At 48.1% G+C, this 16926-nt stretch overlaps 1 protein-coding gene across 3 annotated transcripts in view; it reads right to left on the minus strand.

Annotated features, from left to right (window-relative positions):
* Nucleotides 1–16723, minus strand: part of LOC143172282 (SET-binding protein-like) — a 260552-nt gene extending 243829 nt beyond the window's left edge. For all 3 annotated transcript variants that reach the window (XM_076361525.1, XM_076361523.1, XM_076361522.1), the window contains exon 1: nucleotides 16241–16723. The gene's annotated coding sequence lies outside the window, so the exon portion shown is untranslated. The remainder of the gene's footprint in view (nucleotides 1–16240) is intronic.
* Nucleotides 16724–16926: the final 203 nt, after the last annotated feature.

Below are 16926 nucleotides of genomic sequence, written 5' to 3' on the forward strand. Positions count from 1 at the left end.
GGCTTCCCCTGCAGCATCTCAGGGGCCTTCCCTGAAGCGAAATGGGAGCCAAGACCGGCTGGCATTTCTGAGGGCTGGATCTGGTATTGCAAACCAAGGAACAATAGCCACAGGTATTGCTAAATTGATGAAAATGGATATATATAAAAAACCAAAATTGGTGTATAAATGCAAACACCTTCAGCTCTGGACTTGGGAAATAAATGAGGGGGTAACCAGCTCTCCACCCCCATGAACCTCCTCGTTACTTTAAAGTGCTCGTTGTCACAGGGCTTTTTAGAGGGGGAAAAAAAAAAATAGAGGCATACGCTTGCCTCAGGTTAAACAATAACCCAGTGATCAGAGCACAGAAAACATGGTGTTGCCCTATGAATCAGTCAGAAGAGTTTCAAACTCCCTATTTCCCCACTTTCCAGGTGAGACAGAGATGCCCTCAGCTGCCAGCTATTCTGGACTCTGCTTTGGATTAATTATTCATTACACACGAGGCCAGGCACACACTGTCTGCAGCCCAAGATGCTCCCTGGGATGCTGGAAGTACAGGAGGATCCACCTGGGTCTCTTGCAGGGCGTATCAGGGACCTGCGTATTGAGGGCAATAGAGGAAAGCTAAACTCAATGTTTTCCAGAGTTCCTCATGCCCTTGGGTACCATTGCTCTGCAGCAAAGACTGTGCTCTCATCCTTTCAAATGTGGACTTTCTTTAAAACATAGCAGATCGAACCTTTTGAGGTGGAAGCACTCATATTCAGTCCCTTACAAAGTCTCAGCCAAAGTTAGTGGGAGAAGCTGTGAATGTTCAACTGAGGCAAAAGACTTAACCACCCAATGACATAGAAAGGCTAAACCAAATACCAAACATTTGGTTAAAAAAAAAAAAAGAAATACTCGTAGGGTGTTTTTAAAGGTGTTGAGGTGGTTTCATACACCCTCCCTAAAATCCCCCATATAGCCACTGCCCAACACGGCAAGCCAGTTTAGGCTACAAAGTTAGCAGAAGAATATCTCAGAGAGAAATAAAGATATTTTCTGCTACTTTAGCAGAAACAGCTCCCTGGTGGGTCAGAGGAGTATCACTTCTGGCATATGGAGAAGGAAACAAGAAGGCACTGCCAGGAGTAGGTGCTGGGGGTGCAGACCTACTCCTTCAGCAGTAGCTCCCTGCTAGATTAGCTCTGCTATGCTGCCAAACCCCACCCCTCGACCAACTGCAAGCGAGATCTGAGCACAGCCAGGGATTTCCCAGGTCATTCTTAGTAGCAATAAACCGTAAAGGAGAAACAAAAATGATCTTGCTACCTATCACCAAATCATAACAGCATTATCAGTGTAGAATTCTCTACTTTAAAGCACAGGACACCAAGAAAAATCACATGTCCTTGTACCACTGACTTCTTTCTGCTTTTCAAAAATACCTTGCACAAGCTTAAAATTCAAAAAGAAGTAATAACAAGCACCTTTTATTAGTTATATATCTATCCATATTTCCACTGGAGCATGGCCATGGGTCACTTGTCTGACCCTGGCACATATGGCTACTAATGGAAAGTCCTAAGCACCCTAGAGCTCCATGAAATCATTGGGTGACCTCCACCCAGGTCCCAGTAGACACAAATTCAAATAAAGCTCCCATAAATAGTGCAAGCTGACAGCCCGAGGGAAAAAAAAAAGAAAAAAAAAAAAAAGAAAGAACTATCATGGAGCCTGAACTGCCATCTGGCCTTAGAGGTGGTTTCTGTAGCTCATAGTAGATAGAAGTACACCATAAAAACACTTATGTTTAAGTTGCACACCTTCTGGCAATAAGGAGGAGACTCATTTCCCAGAGCTGCTGCCACTGGTCTCATTTAAGGTGATCTTGAAGAACTAACAGACCCAAGGTCTCCTGCACACCTGCCTTGACTCACCCTGCAGTCAGCAAGTCTCTCTATTTCACCACCTGTGAAACAAGGATAACGCTTACCTCCTTCAAACCGATTGTAGGGTGGGTTAGTTAATGCCCTTAAATAGTTTTGAGCCCAAGTGTTTACCATGCGGTAGTTGTTAATTACTAACGCAATTAATACATTAAAGCCACCCAGTTGCAAGAGGCTGCTCCACCTAATTGATCAACCTTGCACCTTGCCTCTCCTTTGTGCCTATGGAGGTGATGGGAGTCTGGGTTACCTTCCTCTTCCAACCGGTCCAATCAAAAAAAAAAGGCCGTCCTATTTATCTGCCATTTCACATTGTTAATCTCCTTGGAGAGGGACGCAATGTACACACACTCCTGGGCTGCAACACAAACACAAGGTGGTAAAAGCTCGGCGGTGCAGCATTCCAGGGAGTTACTGCTCTGGTATGCACGCATGTACAATGGGCACTCTGTGCTGGCCTCCACCCACAGGCTTTTAACCTCTCTCGCTGCTGGTAAAAAAAGAGAAGGCTTCTGGCAGACAGCAACTAGCTCAGCAGGCAGGGCAGCAGGATGAGTCCGCAGCCACCAAAGGTGCAGGGAAGGGACCACAGCCGCTGGCATAATGAACCAACCCACTTGGGACCCTATGCTGTATGGGAGTTGAAATAAAACTCATGGCTCCGAGCTTGGAAGGGTCTTTCAGGTTTTAAGTCATTGGGTAATGTTTTATGGAGGGTGAATAAGAAGCCAGGTTTCTGCTCCAAAGTCTGGTTGCAGGTCTTGGACCCAAGCTCTGGGTCATGATGTCCAAACACTCATCCCTGCTTGGCCATGTGCCTCCAGGTCAGTAGAAACAAGCAACAGATGAATAAAGTCATTGCATTACACCAGTGTCAGGTGAGTTCATGCCAAATCCACCTTAAAATCCCACTTAAAAATATTGGCCTCCTGTTCTGCCGAGAGCCTGCAGATGATGATATCACCAGACCCGCAGGTAGCAACAAATAACCCTGTGCTGAAACGCCACCGCACAGAATTAACTGGGTCATTGTTTTAGGTATCTCCTTACTCTCCTCCAGGGTTAATAGTTAAATGACTTGGGTGCAGGGACATTATACTCGTCTTTCTTGTTCGGGCAGGCTACCTGCGCTTTGACTAATTAGGAAACCTCACTTCAGGCTTCTGAACGCGTAACCTCTTTTGGAAACCTCCCCATCTCCCCTCTCCAGACTGTCTGCGAGCAGAAGTGCTGAAGGGACGGCGATCAACGCTTTTCCTTTAGCAGCTCTTCTGCCTTAGCTGGCAATGTGCAGATCTGGAAATCTAGGGAGGAAGCGGATTTTCCAGGAGACCTCTAGCTCTATTTGAAACACCCGAGAGATGGGGGCTGTCTAGACTTTTAAGTGCTCACCCAAACTGCCCTTCCAAGCCTCTGAGGCTCACCAGCATCAAGTCCCATTCAATAAGCAACTACAGAGGCTTTTTACCATCCAAATTAAGCTCCCGGAGGAAAGTGTTACCACTAGCAGGCTTCCTGCAGTCAAGTTAAATTTGAGGAGGATAATTCACAGGTGAATGACAACAAATTTCACAGAAGTTGGCATTAGCTCTTAATTAGGGAGAGATTCACGCTTCCTCTGATAAGTACTGAGAAATAATCAAACGCCTGCGTGCTTAGCCTTGCTACGGCTGCTCACATGTTTCTTATCAGCTCCTCTGGGCACCTCAAACACACTTCTGGAGGCAAAGGCCTGAAGTACAAGACCTCCCTTTGGGTCATACTAGATGCCTCCCATTAAGGGTTCTGAATACGATCCCTTCTCCTGCCTCAGGCAACTACTCATGCTTGCAAGTATTCAGATGCCAGGGCTATAAAGTGATTAAACTGAAAATTTGCTGAGGACAAAACCAGAGGTGAGAGCCCACAGCGGGGGGGGGGGGGGGGGGGGAAGAAATCCACCTATTTGGGATTCTCTATGAACTGAAAGTGGGTATAACACTTGGCATGGCTTTTGCCCTGTGTACAGGAGCAACCACATTAGTAACAAGCGAATGCTGATTAGACAAATGCAAGCAAGCCAGGTTCAGCTGCCCAGCGTTTGTGCTGCTGCTCTGATTTGTGCAAGCACTGGGAGCACTAGCAGAGAGCTCAGAGCAATTTTAAAAGATGCTGCCCAAATCCCACAGTACGCTAATCCCAGCCATGCCTGTAGCTACTTAGATCGCTTTCGTTTTATCCATAGAGACCAAAATGCTTTAGGATGAAAAAGAAAAAAATTCTGTTGAACAGGTTCAAGTGAGGGTAAACTGAGGCACGAGTCTGAGAGTGTCATAGTGAACGTGAAGTGGAGCCCACACCTTCTCGAACCCCACGTCTGTCATGTTGCCTTTTGATCTCGCGTTCTCTCATGTGACGTACAGTTAAATCCCTAATCCCTGCAAAATATCAGAAAACCTGGAAGCCTCTTTACACTCCATCTTTTTAAAACCATTCACCACAAAGCACTAGAGACTATACAGCAATATTTAATGATGAGATATCACCTTTCACTCCAAAGACTCCCGGGTTGCTTCCTCGATTATATATGCCACCACTGAAATGCAGCTGCCTCTGGGGCAGAGGCCAATGGACAACCCACATTACACCCGAGGGAAAGTTTTGGTCAGAAACCGGCTTTTATGAGAAGTGTCAGTGAAACTTCAGAATCCATCATGGGACATAAAAACCCAACAGCCTGGCATGCAGCAAGCTGCACTGAACTCAGTTAACCCACATTAGGAATACAATAAGAAAAAAATCTCCAACCTATTTCATCATTATTGCTTTGCAAAAAACCTAGGAATTTCAAGCGCGGTTGTGGTCGCGGTCTGTGCACTGCCAGATCACCAGCAGCACAAGTTTGATGCAGATCAGGAGCAGGCATCTGATCACATGTCTATCAAATGGACCAGAGCACGTAAGATGGGGGTTAAGACTTTCTTCATGTCGACTTAAAGGCAGTTCCAGAGGATGGGTAAAACTTGTGAGCCCATAAAGCCAGCGTGGTGCAGACAAGTGACATAGTATGACGCAATACAAAGTCTGCGGAGATAAAATTAAGCCACTGCAATTTTTTTTTTAATAAATTTGAACCAGGAGAATGAGTTTATACTGGATCAGTATCATGCCCCAGTAGCGTATTTAATCTGCTGCTCAGAGCCCTAGAGCTAGATTTATCTCATTTTTGGACCACAGCCTTAGTTACTTCCTGTGGCCATGATACCCTGAAAGAACAACCTAGTTTTGGCAGGGAGCTGGAAAAATGACTGTGACAGCTATTTTCCGTCCACACTATAGATCCCATAGGAAACACGCTCTCCCTTTCACCCGCCTTGCGTCAATCAGGACAGAAACGAGGCAGAAGGACTTCCCCTTCAAGCAAAACAAATTAACATCCTCTCTTAATAAAGAATTGGAGATGGCCTGGTGGTGTCTAAATCCCAGCTGGGCACAACCCTGACCATCCTGCCCTAGGTGACCCTACCCTGAGCAGTGTAGTGGACTGGATGATCTCCAGAGGTCCTTCCAACCCCAGACATTCTGTGCTTCTATGATGTATTTTTTGGTCTCTCTCCAGTGCTGGTCTCTCTACTGCATGACAACATCAAGCACGCTGCTAAAATTCCCATCTATAAGATATACCTGGATATAGGCACGTATAAAATAGATGTGAATATACAATAGATACAGTACAAGATCCTCAACTGATAGGAATAACTGCGAGTGGAATGACGATATGTAAATGCCTGTAATCTGTAGATTACCTATAAAAATAACTAACTAACTAACTAAGGCATGTGATTTATTAATAGAGTGAGTTAGTTGCACAGGGGGTTACACAGAAGAAAGGTGGTTCCTCTCCGTGTGGTCCCTCTGCCTCCAACACTGCTTTCGTTCCGGTCCTTCCACCTCTGCCTCTGATTTTGCATGGGTTATGTGAGGGCTTTCTCTGAAGGGAAGGGATGCAAGCTCTCCCAGGTGTGGTCCATCCACATGAAAACAAGGATCAAGGATTAATGGCTGTTACCAGAACAGCAGCAGAACATAATCTTCACTCGTTTCCATCGGATTGCCCTGAATCTAAATGCCCTCTGCACCTCCACCAGTGTGACTGGCTCTGCCTCGGCATGCCCAAGCGTTGCGAAGGGAGCCAGGAAAAGCCACACTGGAGGGGAAAAGACAAGATAACCCAAAGATCTCTCACAGCCAGATGAGGCTGCAAGCACCCCTCCCAAGATAAAGAGACAGAAATAAATGAAAGCCTAAGCTTATCCATAATTATGGAGGCATGTAAGTGTGCACATTACACACGTGTGTATCTGTCTTCTTAACGTAGAGACATTAAGAGTAGATTATGGAATCATATTTGACTCCATAATTAGGTTTGAGACTCCATAATTAGATCAGATAGTCACCTTTCTATGTAACTAACTAACTATCGTACAGCGCTGAGGGGAGGGCCAACTGAATGATTAAACAACTGACACAGCCATAAATCACAAGGCCCATAAGAGCAATACTGCCCAAGGTACAGCTGTGCAAACAGCCAGCCTAGCAAAGCACCCATCTGCAGTAGGAGGAGAGGTGCCCATCATGTTGCCCAAGGACTTTTACAAGCTCCTGCCTAAGAACTGTGCCAAGATTTTATAAACCTGCGCACTCATAACCTAAAGCTGTATCTGGGTGTCAGGGAAGGGAGTACGGTCATCAGACCTGTAAACGCCTCCTCACGCTGACTTCTGGTCTCTAAAGGACCAATCTCATCCCACTTGTGCCCTCCGAGACAAACGCTGCTGCAGGACTGCTATAAAGCCGGGCTCCGTTCACTGGATTTACATCTCTGAATCAAGGACTAGTGTTTGATCCCCAATGAAATCAAGAGTTGATGTGCCATTTTTACGCATCACCCTTGTGAAGATTAGGCCTCCGGGACACTAGAAAACAGAATAAGATGCCAACTGTGCTCCAGCTCATTACGACAGAAAGAGCCAAGCCAGCAGATTTGCCTACGTCAGGTCAACACCAGGTTGCTGAGCTCCCAGACCAAGCATCATCACTTTTGGTGTGATGTACAATCAAAGGTGACTCCTGAGACGATCCAAGAGAATACCCCGAGCAGTCTGCTGGGTGCAGCATTGTGCGCCACTACAAGGATAAAACTTATTTCATTAACAACAGCCATAAAACTTTTTTGGGAAAAGTGTCAACATGCACAAGAAGGGGACTTCAAATGCTTACTCCGTTCTAGCCAGCTCTTGCCAAGCGCACCATCCTGGAGGTAGCGGCAGCCACTCCAGGCTACAAATGGAAAGTTTTATGGGTATTTAGGGAAAGGTTATTGGCACAGAGACCAGCCACAGAAAGCAAAACCCTGCACAATTCCATCATCTGTGTTACCAAACTTTCCTAGATCGACTCTGCTCTTGGAGAGCTGCCATCAGACACGGCAGCCTCCTTCTAACACCGTTGTGGTAGGGCAACAATCTGTCCTTCTCCCTCTGATCAAACATTTCCCTCTGCACCCTGAAACGTGTGGAAAATGATTTCTCTATATAAATCATTAACGAGAGGTTTGTTTTTATTTACTGTTGCTGCCACGGGACTCCTCCTTCCTCCTTTTCTTTTTTTTCTTCCCTCCTCCATTATTTCATTTTCGCTTGCACAAGTGCCAAATACACCAGCTTTCCCTCCCTTCAGGAAAAACAAATAAATAAAGAAAATAAAACAACACATCTGATAGGGAATGCACCAGGTCTTGGCTCGGCATCCATTCCTCAGAGCCGTAAGTGATGGCACAAGGAGGACCAAAAAGGCTTCGGTCCAGGATCTATCCTGTGCCCAGTCTAGAAGCTGTACAAACAACACATCCCATATTACTCAATTCTGCATGCTTCAAATGAGACTAGGAATAAGAAAGGTTGGATTTTGTCCATGCAGGCTTGCACTGTGTGTTTCCATGCTGAGTAAGCAGTGGTGTCTTGCTTGGTGCCGTATAATGTATCAAGCATCCCCAGCATCAAGGGGGGACTGTGGGAAAATAGGGCATATAAAGGGCATGCAAGAAGAAGAGCAATAATTTGGGGTATTTAGAGGAAGGCATTGAGACTGCTTTGCCTTGCAGAATATATCAGTCTTTCGGCTTTGAGCGAGGAAAGAGTGTCTGGGTCAGCAAAACAATACCCTTAAAACCTCATGGATTGCAGAAGAACAAGCAGGAGGCAAAAGCAGTGCAGGACACAGGTGGATGCGGCTGGATGCGCGCAGGATAAAGAGCAGCCCACGGTGCCGGGACAGCGACGTCAAGAGGCATAAACTTTAGTCGGGAGCGTGCCAGTGGGAAGACCTGAGGCCAGGAATAAAGGCAAGATAACCGACAGCTGCTATGGGCAAAGGAAAGGAGTAGCTTCGCCTTTAATGAGGCTGAAGAGGAAGCGGTTACAGAAGTGCTGGGAGAAGTTGAGTCAGATGGGAGATAAGAGCCTGCTGAGTACCTGCACGCCCGAAAGGCCTCTCCAGCTGAACTACTTCATTGTGCTCTTTGTGCGGCATTGCAGACATCGGACTCTCTCCGAGGTGGCAAATAGGATCAGGAGCACCAGATTCACGATTCAAATCTCTATTCAAGCAGGACCAGGACTTTGGATTGTTATTCCCTTGTAACACCACTGACTTCAGAGGGATGTTAAAGGTTGGGAGGGGGTCAGAATTTGGGGCAATCCAAGGTCAAGTCAGTCATGGGTGCCCCCTCTCTCCATTGATGACATACGGGTCTCTGTCTCCTGAGTCCTTCACTTAGGTCCCAGCCAAGCAAAATTTGGTCTGTGGGCTCTGATGGGTCAAGGAACCCCTGAACTAAGGCATCCATACTGCTGCTCCCCAGCTGGAGATGAATGTGGGTTTGAATAGGGCCCCAGTCCCTACCTAGAACCACGCTGCAGCGTATTGTTATTTTAATTGTTGCTCACTCTATTTTTTTTGGAGGTTTTCCTCAAGGGCCCTGGGAGGTCTGTTCACCGAGCTAAGCCTGAAGAAAATGTTCTGGCCTGAAAGCCACACTTAAAAGGAAACATGTTTTAAGAGCAGATGTGTCTTCATCTCTGATAAAAGGATGGAGGTGCAGGACCTATGTTTCTGTGACTACCTCCCATGACACAGAACTGGGATCTAATAGCAAATGCCATTTATGACACTTATCCAGCAGGATTTGCAGGGACAGTGCTGCTTTCTTTAAGCCAACAGACTAAAAGATCTTGATTGACTTTAGAATGCCTACAATGACACTTTTAATTTGTCATGGCTTCAGAAACCATGACCTCAATTTTTTGGTCCCCCTCACGCACCAGAAGAAGACAGAGGCCTTCAACAAGCCCTATGTTTATATCCATTAATCAGCTCAAAGTCCGGCAGGTTAGACTGCTGCCCTGTTTAAAAGCATGTAGTTACAATAATTTAAAAGGGAAAAGTGTTTCCTCTTCGTCTCCCACCCTCGCTTTTTCTGAATAAATTGGGGGGAAAAAAAGGAACAACTGACAGCTGGAGAGAATTTACTCAACCTTTCAGGAAGAAAATTGCCATCAAGCAAAGAGAAAGCATGACATTTTTCAGCCCATTAGGTGAAGGTTTATGGAAGTTACAAGGGTGTGAATATATGGGTTAATATTTTAAACTGTTTTGCAACCTTAGGAATAATGGATGTGTATAATAACAGTTTGCCCAGATGCTTGCTATAATACTTTGCATGTATACAATCCTGTTCAAACACTTACTAAACTCCCCCAGTTAAGCTTCACGTCTCTGATCCCTTCTGAAAAAGAACTGAAGAATTCGGTAGAGAATTATTCCCCCGTACAGAATTCTATTGAATCCCCACTATAGAGCTCCATAGGAAGGCTTTAGAGAGAAAAAGAAAAAAAAAAAAGAAAAAAAAAAAAGAAATGAAAAGAAAAAACTACGGGAAGGATTTCCTTGTCTAGCAAACTAATAGGATTTCGGAGGAGTATTGGTGGAAACCTCATTGCATTCTCCAAAGCCAAAAATTTAGCAAGACTCAAGGAGAGGTAGGCGTGGATCACAGCATCGCTCCAGAATACGCTGGGTCTGGAAACACACAGGGAAGTTAGGCCAGTCTCCAAGTCTTAGAAATCACATCAGTAGGATATTCAGGATATGTGGATTCATATGGAGGAAAGACATGCCTGTAACGACTTGCAGCTTGACCTCTGGTTTGAGTATCATCATTTTCTCCCTTCCATCTTAAAACCAACTTCCCCATCTGCTAAAATACCGGGACAGAAACAGAATGATTCATTGTATACATATATATCTCTCCGTTTTAAAGGTTAAGGCTAACAAAAATTTCAAAGTAACGTAAAACCTCAAGCTTCCGATCTTTAACCCATCTCTAATTTTGAGGTATTTAAGTGAGTCCTGGGTTACCCCATGCTTGCCTACCGCACATTCTTCTGAACAGCTTTCCCAAGCACTATTACAGGAGATACCGTACTACAGTAGAGGAAACTTTGCTCTCATCGCTGCCACATTCATAGAGCCCTTAACTGCCCAGGACTGCACAGCAACCCTCACAGAAACAGGAATTCACTCCTTCAGAGGCAGTGAGAAGCTAAGTCACCCCACAACGGCATTTAGCCACAACCCTAGCACCCCACTCTGCCAGGCATTTGCATCCCAGTATATCACATACTGCACAGCCGAGCCTTGGGCCATGCTGTGCTCTGGCACTCACTGGAGCCAGTCAGAGCCTTGCCACCACCTTCTGACCTCACGTTTGCATGGAAATTAGTCTCCTCCGGCACGGCTTTTCCGCACATTGAGCTTGCTTTCAAAGAAGTGCATCAGACTCACCAGCCCTACATAGGGAGGACAACTCAGGCTCATCCTTACCACCTGCACAACTCCTTTTTTCCCTGCAAGACCCCTGTGCTGGTTGGACACGTACACGAGCCCCACCACTGTCCCCACCCGTAAGCAAGAGTAAACCTGACCCTGGGATCTGTGAGCAGCACCGGTGACTGTATTCCCAAAGCACTACTCTGGCCACCTTCCTGTTTTGTCATCCGTGTTTCAGCCCCATCACTTTCCCCTTCACGTCTGAAGTCAACAGGGCCATCGTCATACATGATGACACATGGGGTCGGTGGACAGGCAGCCGGGCAAAGATCGTAGAGATACAGAGGCCTGAGACCTTGCAAAGATCCCCAGCTAGACTGGGAAGTAAACTAGAGCTGTAAAGATCATAATCAAGCCTGGATCAAATCCTCCCAATCCTCGGGGTGTTTGAGGTCCAGAGTTTCTATTTGGCCTTTTAGAGAGAGAGGTGACTAACCTGAGAACTCTTCAACGTTTTCAATTTCATAAGAGACAACAAATGCCTAAATGAAATAATGTCAGAAGATTGCTCTTCATATCCAGCTGCCCCACAGCTTACAGTAAAAGCTCATCATTCTGTTTGGGCAATCTGTGCTGCAAAGTGAATCCAACTCCAAAAGGACAAAATAGCCCCTAACTCTGCTCCCTCTCAAGAGCTAATAAACAGAAATTACCACCCCCTACTTCCTTCACACATTTCCTCAGCTCTGAAAGGCAAGCTGCATTATTTTCTGACTGCTTTTATTCAATTTAAGAAATTATTTTGCCTTCCTTTTTTTTTTTGCCCCCACCTATTTATCCCCCTCGCTTCGCTCTCTCTGTGACCAGTTAAACGTGAATGCAGAATCCAGGTGCCTGTTGGGGAGCTGCACTTGTTCCCAGCGTCCAGCAGATCTGTAAGGACGTCCAAAGACACAATGAACTTTTGAAGCCACATCAAGTGAAGCCTTCACATTGGGAGAAGGAGAAAGAAACCATCTCTAAGGGTTTGAGTGCACCTCAGAAGCAACTGTGCTAACAAGCGCTTGCAACCTGATTTTGTGCCCGTATCAGAAAGCAAAGCAGTCCCAACCTCGAAAGTTTGGAAATCGTTTTCAGATCTGGCAGTCCCTGCAGGCTAAAACCTGGAGTTGAGGGATTTTAAAGCCTATCTTTAATCAAGATGACAATTTCCTAAAAGGATGAGTCATTTTATTTCCTCAACAATAATGATGGGAAAGGAAACTCTTTTTTTTTTTATCAAGTTGGAAAGAGAGAAAGTAACGAGAACAGAACCTATAATAGCAGCAAAACCAGTCCCAGTAGAAACCACAAGCCCTGCAGCAAAACACTGGGAACTTTCTCCGCTAAAGTTCTCCCACAGACTCCCGCCTTTCTTGCTAGGCTTTGGACTAGCTCTAAACCTTGGATCGCTGCTGCTCTAAAAGTGCCTGGACTTCCCAGCAACGAGGCTAGACTTTGCCATAGGTTTCATCTGATCACCTTCTTTTTTTTTTTTTTTGTTCACATATTTGATGCCCTTCTCTCATCATCAACTGCATGCTTAATTGCGGCACTTAACACTCTCAAAACCCCTGCGTGCCTGCATGTTATGGTAGGCAAAAATGACACGCTGAATTCTCTGAACATGGCTTAAATCCTATTCAGTTGGCCCTACTGTGGGCCATGCATCATGGAGCACATTTTGGCAGTTATTAATGCTGCCTTTCAACATCATCGCAGACCCACAGATCACAGATACTCCAGAGATGGGTAGTTAACGGGGAGCAAGAAAGACCGCCTAGGCATATGGTTAAACAAATCAGTCATCAATTCACTGGGAGAGCTTTCATTTCCATCACAGCAATCTGTTGGATCCCAGAACTGTTTTTACGTGGTTCATTAGACAATAGCCTTTTTTGCTACTAGTTGGGTCAAGAGTCAAAATTGCTGTGTAATTGCAAGTCTCCGAGCACAAGGCAAGAGTTTTTCAGTCCTGGAGGGTGTTGTCCAAAGGGGAAAGAAAACAGAAGGGAAAGATTATGTGTGAGCAATTGAGCCCTACTGAGAGGGCAAAAAAAGTCACTGAAACTGGGATTAGCCAAATCTTGTAACGGAAAACAAGATTCCTGTTGGTAAGCTGGCACTTACACCTAAGAGATGTGTGTGCTGGGGAAAAGGAGCTCAAAGGATGGGTCAAAACAGACTGGAAGAGGAGATTAAGCAGCATCCGAAGCCAAAAAATGATGGTTGGACCTTCTGAAGCATTTAACCCCTTGAGTTAATTAACCACGTGGCAACAGCAGTTATTAAAAAAGAACAGTTCCCAACTTAATCAAAGTACATTATTGGAAATGATACTGAGGAACCTCAGTAGAGAAACCCAGTAAATATCGACTCAAGCTAAATAGCTCAGTTATGATTATTATTAATAATAAATCATGGCCACTGTTTCTTTTGTTTGCCAACAACTAGCATAGTTTATGGCTCTGCACAAACCTAACACACCATTTTATTACATTTCAGAGAGTGCATCCTCCTAAAATGATAATGTGTTAATAATCTATGCTGGGCTCTTTGGCAGGAACCAAAGAGCTCAAACAACTTGAAATAACATCAGCAAAAAATTATTTATTCCCCATCCCTACTTGCAGAGAAAACAGAGGCTTTCTTGGCTCAGTTACTTCTCAATAGATTTCTGGTTTCAATTAAAACTTTGAGTCTGAGAAGTTAAAAAAAAACACGAAGCCAATAAGAGATGGAAGAGAAGTCTCCATTCACTGAGTGTTTCTGCTCCCCCCCCCCCCCACTTTTACATAACCCTTCGGAGCTAAAAGCAGAGATTAAAGTACAACTACATTGTTTGGAGGGGTTTTTCTCCTTTCAGCTAAAAAACAAATGGAGATAAAAAAAAGTTTCTCCTTTGAGTGGAAGTAGGTTCAGACTGAGGGGAGCAATCTCGGCGAAGGCCGAGGAAGCGCAGGAAGGTGTGCGTGAAGCAGCCGCTTGCGCATTTTCCCCGATAGGCATTTTTTCTCCTGTCTACGATAAAAGGTCCTAGACACTTGTTTCCTCAGGTTCGTGCTATCGCTGCCTAACGTTAGACGGCCGATTATATCATTACTGTAGCCTGCACCAAGTTAGTCCTGGCTGCAGGGGCTGTCGGATCAATAATTGTTCCCATTTGGGTCCATAATATTCAACACGGGATTGGATTTGCCAGCAGTCCTTTACCCCTGAAATCCTCCTGTCAATACGAAAAGGATCAAATTACTTTCCCTGACAGCAGAGGACTAGCAGGCTCAGCGCTTTGCTCGCCTCGCACATCCTCTGCGGTTTGACAGATGGACATATAAGGCAACGCGGTGGGTGCCCCCCCCCCCGGCCCGGCCCGGCCCGGCCCGGCCCGGCCCGGCCCCGGCAGGACCACCGCGGCCCGGCGGCTAATGAAACACCTCCGCTCGCGGGGGGGGAGAAACCCTGCCCGGCTCCCCCCTGCACCCCCTGCACCCCCCCCACCCCCCCCACCTCCCTCCCCGCCGGCCGCATTTGCTTGCGGCGGACTCCTCCCAGTGCCCAGCTCGGCTCGCCCTGCTCGCGGCGGCCGCCGGCCCGCACCCCCGGCCCGGGGAGGGGGCACCCCCGCCCCACGGCACCGGGACGGGTGGGCAGCGGCCCCCCCCCCCCCGCCCCCAGCAGCCTGCCCACGTCCGTGTCGTCCCCCCCCCCCCCCCCGCCATGCACATCCTCCTCCCCCGCGGGGAAGCCCCCTGCACCTCCCCTTGCAAACCCTCCCGGGGCCGGGGGACCTGCCCGCCGGGGGGGGGGTGGCCGGGCCGGGTCTCCACCCCCGCAGGCGGCCGCTCCCCGGGTCCGGCTCCCGGCGGCGAAATGCCCTTTTAGCATCAGGCGTCAGGCCCGAGATTATCAGTGCCGTTTATTTGAAGCGGAAACGAATCGGAAATCCTTCTCTCAACTGCCTTTTTAGACACATAAATACACACAGGCAGGGGCAGGCAGCGCAGGGGACCGCCGGTGCCCGGTGTGATGCGCGCACACACACACACACACTCACGCACGCTCACACACACACACACACACACACACTCTCACACCGGGAAGGAAAGGCGGGAGGGGGCCCCCGCTTCGCCGGAGGGACCTGATCTCCCACTGCCCGCCGGGGAGACCCGGCGAGGAAGGGGGTGGGTGGGTGGGGGGAGTGTGTGTGTGCGTGTGTGAGCGTGTGTGTGAGCGTGAGTGCGTGTGCACGGAGGTGGGCAGGGAGCCTTGCGCCAGGGCTGGAGTTGACAATAGCCGCCCGCGGCTGCAGGCTGCGTTTTGCCCCCCGCAATACAAACAGCCACCCCCCCCCTCTACCCCCCCCCCCCCCCCCCCCGATAATATCGGCGATATTCAAACCAACCAAAGCTGAACTCCGCTTCCACCCGGGGGTGGGGAGAGGGGCCACCGGGGTCCCGGGGGCGGCAATCACCGGCTTATTAATAACCATTATTAACGCGCCTCACTTCGCCGCCGAGCAGGGGGGGGAGCGGGGGGGTCCCGCATTGCCAATTACTCCCCCCCCCTTCTCCACCCCCCACCCCCCCACACTCCTTTCCTCCTGCAAATAGCCGCTTTTCGGGGCTGCGTGTCCTTTTCAATGTCAAAACAAGCGCGGGGCCGCGGCGGCCGCCCCGGGGCAGCGGCGCTCCCCCCCCCGCCCCGTTCCCCCCCCCCCCCCCCATTCCGCGCCCGGTACCGCCGCGGACCCCCGCGCCCACGCACACACACTCACACACACACTCACACACTCACACACACTCACACACACACACACACATCCCCATAAGGTTACAATGTTGCTCTCTAGCTCCACTTAACCTGCAATTTACGAAACGGGGGGGGGAGGGTGGGGGGGGTGGTGTCTCCCCCTTCTCCTTTCCACACGCACACACATAGCTGCCACCTACCCCCGGCACCGTCGGGGAAACACATACAGGCTACCAAAGGGGGGGGGGGGTGGAGGGGTATAAGGGGGGGGTAAATACATTATGCAAACTCCTAAAAAAATTGCAACCCCTTCCCAGCTGCACGGTCTTACCCCCCCAACCACACACATACACACACCCCCCCCAGCCACAAAGCACGGGGAGGGAAGGGGTCGGAGGGGGAGAGGAGGACTCGCATGCATTGCACAGCGGAGAAATATTCCCCCCTCAAAAAAAATAAATAAAGCCCTTTCCGCGCCATTGCAAAGTCACAACACGAAAAAAAAGGAGACGACATTAACTTTTGCATGCAAAGGGAAAAAGGGGGGGGGGAGGGAAAAGAGAGAGGGGTAAGACCCTCCCGCAATCCGGATCACCAAGACAGACCTTTCCTCGATGGCTCGGGTTTTTTGTCGCTTTTTTTTTTTTTTTTTTTTTTTTTTTACTAACCCATATCCCCAAAACGGCAGCGGGGGCTTCTTAGCAGCTTCCTCTTCTTCTTCTTTCTTCCTCCTCCTCCTCCTCCTCCTCCTCCTCCTCCCTCGGATTCCCCCCTTCTTGTCTCTTCTCTTTTAGATCCCGGTTTCAATCCCTCGCCACAGCCCCCAAAGGTGCTTTTGCTTGTGTTGCGGCAAACCCATGGCGGTGTTCATCTGTCAGATTAGGGGAGCGCACGGCCGCGCAGCACACGCAGAGCGGAGAGGGAGGAGGGCGGGGGGGGAGGAGAGAAGGCACCCGGGGAGAGGGAGATGGACGGACAGACAGACAGACGGATAGATAGCTCGATAGATAAATGATAGATAGATAAATAGAGCGAGATAGAGCGAGAAGGGGGGAAAATGGCGTCTTGGAAGCCGGAATCCCGGAGTAAATCAAATTAACACGCAACACCCAGAGCAGTCCCGGCTAATTTTAGCAGGATCCAAAATAAAATGAAAAGGAAAAGGGGGGTGGGAAGGAGGAGAAGGAGGAAGGGGGGGGGGGGTGAAAGAAAGGGGGGGGGGGAGGAGGGGAAAAAAAAAACCGGGGAGAGGGGAAAAAAAAAAAAAAAGAAAAAATCAATGCACTGGATAAAATCCTGGATTTGAAATCGATGGAGCTTGTCTCTGTCTCTCTGTCTCTCTCGCTTTTCCTTT

The sequence above is a fragment of the Aptenodytes patagonicus genome, chromosome W (genome assembly GCF_965638725.1).
Source record: "Aptenodytes patagonicus chromosome W, bAptPat1.pri.cur, whole genome shotgun sequence".
In the NCBI taxonomy this organism is placed as follows: Eukaryota; Metazoa; Chordata; class Aves; order Sphenisciformes; family Spheniscidae; genus Aptenodytes; species Aptenodytes patagonicus.